Consider the following 5,339-nt stretch of genomic DNA (forward strand, 5'->3'; position numbering starts at 1 on the left):
TCTGATTCAGTTGAGTCATCAGCGACTCGAGATCTTGTGGAAGTTCCGCCTGGGGCCAGAGTTCGGCTTCAACCCGAGTCATCGCCGCTTTCAGTCGAGCCAAATAAGCAACAACGCTGTCCATTCGTGATTCCAACCACAACAAGTTCATAGCAACATCATCTTTAACAGGACAGTGGATGGGGTTGAGACCCGTCTCAACCCGCCCAGTCTCAGCCTCAAAGTCCTGGCAAAATTCTGCACAGTCGAAGAAAATGATGAGTCGACAGTATAACAATGCATTCCAATCGACAGGAACCCACCAGTCGAATGATTTTACCTTCAAGTTTCAGGACCAGTTTTGCAGCGAGTTGTCCCAGATAGGACTCCAACTCGCCCGTTTTGGCTCTGAGGCTTCCGACTTCGTTGGTCAGGTTCTCCTTGTCCTTCTTCAGTTGCTCAACCTCCCGATTGGCGTGAGAGATGGCAGTCTTCAGCTTAGTGTTCTCCTCTTCCAACTTGCTGACCGAAGCCAGCTTCTTGTCTGCAAGCGACGTCTTGTCTTGTACCTCCTTCTGAGCAGCAGCGAGGTCCAGATCCTTCTTCTCTAGAGCTTCCTTCATTTTCTCTAAAGAAACAACACTCTTCAGACGAGCTTGAAGCTGACGGTTTTCACTATGCACATATGTTCGTGTGAAGTCACTCGGTTCAAAGAGACTGAAAAGAAAAACACAAAAAGGCGTGAGCCACAAGGTGGACAAGTGTCAATTGGTTACCTCCCATGATGGTCGTTTCTTCCTAAGTAGTCTTAAGGTTCTTCTTCGCCAGCTCAAGATCAAGGTTGGGGCTGATCTGCTGTTTGTTCAGTTCAGAAAGTCGAGCCCCAAGATCAAAAGACTTCTGCATCAAGCAAGAGAGATATATCAGTCGGCAGAAAGGCAGTTACGGTGAAAGTTACTCTAAGACTACTACCGAATCAAACATTCGACAGTAGTCTCGGGGACTACACCCAGTGGGTGCACTTAGCGTGCCCCCACTGGTTCAGATCAACACTCTGCATGGTCTGCCCAGCATTGAGTCAAAAAAAAGTAGGAGATTCTCAGACCACAGTCGACTGCCAGCAGTCGACCATGGTCTCGGGGACTACACCCAATGTATGTACTTAGCGTGCCCCCACTGGTTCAGATCAACACTCGACTCATTGACAGTCGAGTGTAGCAGAAGACACATTGAACTCTAAGGAAAGCACGCCCTAGTGGGTGATCAGATGCGAAACAGACCCATGATGGTAGATGCACATATGGGCAGCAAAGCAACATCGGCAGGTTTTTGTGATTCAAAAGTTTAGTCGGGAGTTAACTGACCTTGACATTGGTCTGCAGAGCGGTGTTGGCATTGTAGACTACCTGACTGGCCTCGTGCATCACCTTCACTTGATCTATAACAAGATTCACTTGACAAAGAGCCTCCCATGCAGCACTCGGCGCGTCGTCCGGAGTTTGGTACACAACAAAGAGTGAGGGCGCCAGGGCGACCGAAGCACCCACTGGGTCAGACACATGGTACAAGATTCTCATACCACAGTTGACTGCCAGCAGTCGACCATGGTTTCGGGGACTACACCCAGTGGGTGCACTTAGCGTGCCCCCACTGGTTCAGATCAACACTTGACTCATTGACAGTCGAGTGTAGCAGAAGACACATTGAACTCTAAGGAAAGCACACCCCAGTGGGTGATCAGATGCGAAACAGACCCATGACAGTAGATGCACATATGGGCAGCAAAGCAACAGCGGCAAGTTTTTGTGATTCAAAAGTTCAGTCGGAAGTTAACTGACCTTGACGTTGGTCTGCAGAGCGGTGCTGGCATTATAGACTACCTGACTGGCCTCGTGCATCACCTTCACTTGATCCATAACAAGATTCACTTGACGAAGAGCCTCCCAGACAGCACTCGGCGCATCGTCCGGAGTTTGGTACACAACAAAGAGTGAGGGCGCCATGGCGGCCGAAGCACCCACTGGGTCACACGCATGGACTTGCACTGGGGCAGCAGGAGTGGGAGCAGTCGACCTCGATGGGCGATCAGTCGTCAGTGGGTCGGCAAAGGTGACGTTGGTCCGGGTCGGATCTCTAGACCGCTCGACCGGCATCTCAGGTGCCGGAGTAGACTGAGGAGCTTGAACCTCAGACACTCTCCCGCTCGAGCCCTTGCCTTTCCTCCTCCTCTCCCTCAAGGGTGCTTCTTCTTCATCATCATCAGGAAGCACGACAACGTCTCGTGGTGCTGCAGCTAAAAGGAAAAATCTTCAAGAATTCAGTCGAGCGATAAACCAATCGACAGAAGAAGCCTTAATCAAGCAGACTCACCCGATCGGGAGGTGTCGCGTCGTTGGTTTCCTCATCTCTTGGGGCCTTGTCAATATCCATGTCAGTCACGGCAGAGGTTGGGCTGGAAAGATACAAGATCCACTCGGTAACCAACAAAAATGCTGATCGAAAGAAAGGAACGCAGAGAGATAAAATTCTTACCCAGAGGCGACTGGAACATCCATCTTGATCCTCGGCAGAGTCTTCCCAGCCTTCGGGGGCGTGGCCTTGGGCTGCTTAGCCACCTTTTTAGTCGGCTCAGGAGTCAACGTCCGAGCCCGCTTCTGCGTCTTGGTACTGGAAGCCATAGCCTTGCCCCGCTCGCCTGCTGGATCGTGATCCTGTTTGGATTGACGCTCCAAGCGTGGCGGTGAGTCGACCTCCTCGTCGTCGTCAGCTTCATCGCTCTCCTCCTCGTCGTCACCATCTGACGATTGATACTCACCACTCTCTTCTATGCTGTCCTCCCCTTCCTGGTCCATCTCCTGGGTCTGCTTGCCGTTGGGCATGGAGTACATCTCGGTATAAACCTAGAAAACAAGAAGTCGAGTGAATTCCAGTCGGTGCCAGAGGCAGATACAAAATACACAAGAAATCAGTCGGAAGCAGAAGTTCGAACCTTGTCAGGTGGATTGCTGTCACTGAAGGGAGCGACCCTCCTGCCCCCCTGGGGTTGTCCTTGTTGCCCGTGATGCTCTTCAGCCATCCAGCCACCCTCTTGGCCGAGACTTACTCCGGCTGAACCCGAGCGGTGTCGTTGGCGACGGAGTACATCCACATCGGATGGCCCTGAGCCTAAAGCGGCTGGATGCGCCGACTGAGAAACACCTCCAGTAGGTCCATCCCGGTTACGCCCTGATTGATCAGCTGGACCACCCTCTTGACCAACATGTCCGTCTCCATCCTCTCCGCAGCAGTCACTTTCAGCGAGGAAGGAGTTTGAACGCAATCAAAGGAGAAAGGGGGAAGTCCATTCGACTGACCCGGGGTAGGGACGTCCTGGCAGTAGAACCAGGTCGACTGCCAGCCCCTGATCGACTCGGGAAGAGTTATGGACGGGAAGGAGATCATCTTCCTCTTCTGGATCCCCAAACCACCACGCATTTGAATAACGTGCGTTTTCTCATCATCTGAGTGGGCCTTCTTGACCGACTGGGAGCGAACAGTGAAGATGTGTTTGAAGAGACCCAGTGCGGTCGACAGCCAAGGAAATTTTCACACATGGACACAAATGTCGTGAGGTAGATGATGGTGTTGGGAGAAAAGTGATGAAGTTGGGCTCCAAAGAAGTTCAAAAAAGCCCGGAAAAAGGGATGCGGGGGAAGCAAAAAACCACGGTCGACGTGGGTGGCGAGCAGGATGCACTCACCCGGTCGCGGCTGCGGCTCCGTAGCCCCCACCGACAACCTCGCAGCATCGTCGGCGACCAACCCGAGCTCGGCCAGATTGTCCAGGTGCTCTTGGCGAAGTGTGGATCGGATCCAGTCACCCTGGATCCATCCCGTCATTAGCGCCGACCGCGACGACGACCTGCGTCGGGTCTTCTTGGCCTTCGCCGCCCCCGTTGCCTTCTTTGCGCGTTCCAGCGCCACCGTCTTGTCCTTCAGCATTGCGGCGGAGCGACAGCGCTGAGAGCGGAGGGGCTGCGCGTGGAGGAGAAGCGGAGGAGAAAGGGGGAGATTGGGAGCGCACGGCGCAACGCCTCGGCCTCGCCTTTTAAAGGCCCACTTCTGAGTGGTTGATGCGCGGGCCTGAGCGATCCTGTCAAATCTTCACTACAGTCGCGCGCCCGATACGTGGCGAAAAAGGTGGCTCGGAGATCGAGGTGTCCCTGCTTATCCATCTTGATTACCACGGCACCCTCCGTCTTGCGCGCTTCCCCAAAATTTCGAATCATGCCGAATCAGGGATACGGAATAACCAATCGCGCCGGAGATCTCGCAACAGAAGAGAACGATGGATGGATGATGCCACTAATCCACTCGACAACTTCAGAATCGATCGAGGCAACTGGAACGAAGCTAAAGTTCAGACGCAAACCTTCCGTTCAACGCGAGTGCTCACGAAGCACAAAGGATGAAACGAAGTCCGTTGCGATCTTCTTTTCCACTCGGTCCTCAATCCATTTGGGGGATAGTGATGAGGATATAGACCTAGGGTAGGGTCACAGGCCTGACCTAAGGGCCCCACCCAAGGTCACTACCCTAGAAGCAAAGAAGCTCAAGAGATAACAGGAAGTACCCAAGGAAGACGTCGAGTGTTAGTTCACTCGACCAACCATATCACTCGGGAACCCCAATTTTACGAAGATCACTCGACCATACAAGAAACCACTCGACCTATGAAGACCAAGAGTCAGACGGAACTACAACGGTCGGACATTCGCTCTGTAGTCTTTATAGGCATTAATGGTACTTAAAGATGGCGTTATCAGTAACGCCCCTCCTTTATGAACATTGAACCCTCTGTAATAGAGGGGAGTTGGGGTCCTGGCGCACTCTATATAAGCCACTCCCCTCCTCTGGGACAAGGGTTCGCACCCCCTGTAATACACACGCATATACTGAAATCCAGTCGACCGCCTCCGGGCACCAAGACGTAGGGCTTTTACCTCCTCCGAGAGGGGCCTGAACTCGTAAACACTTGCATACAACCTCACCGTAGCTAGGACATTGCCTCCTGCTACGTACCCCCTATTCTTACTGTCAGTCTTAGTACCACGACAGCGGCCTTTGTGGTGGGAGCCGCGGTGCTCCTCGCGGAGCTCGTGGCTCACGTGTTGGTTGGTTAACATAGCAGTGCGGACGTCGTGGTGGCAAGTGAGAGGCGGTCGTGGTGGTGGTGGTGGTGCAGCGGGTGTCCTCGTGGCTTGTTTTACTACATATCATAGGTGAAGAGGGCTTGGCTGGTTAACATAGTAGTATGTAACTTTGATATGCACGTCATTTAATCTTCAACTGACCCTCCTGGTTCTATGCATGATACAATTA

Source organism: Triticum aestivum, chromosome 3B (genome assembly GCF_018294505.1).
Source record: "Triticum aestivum cultivar Chinese Spring chromosome 3B, IWGSC CS RefSeq v2.1, whole genome shotgun sequence".
NCBI lineage: Eukaryota > Viridiplantae > Streptophyta > Magnoliopsida > Poales > Poaceae > Triticum > Triticum aestivum.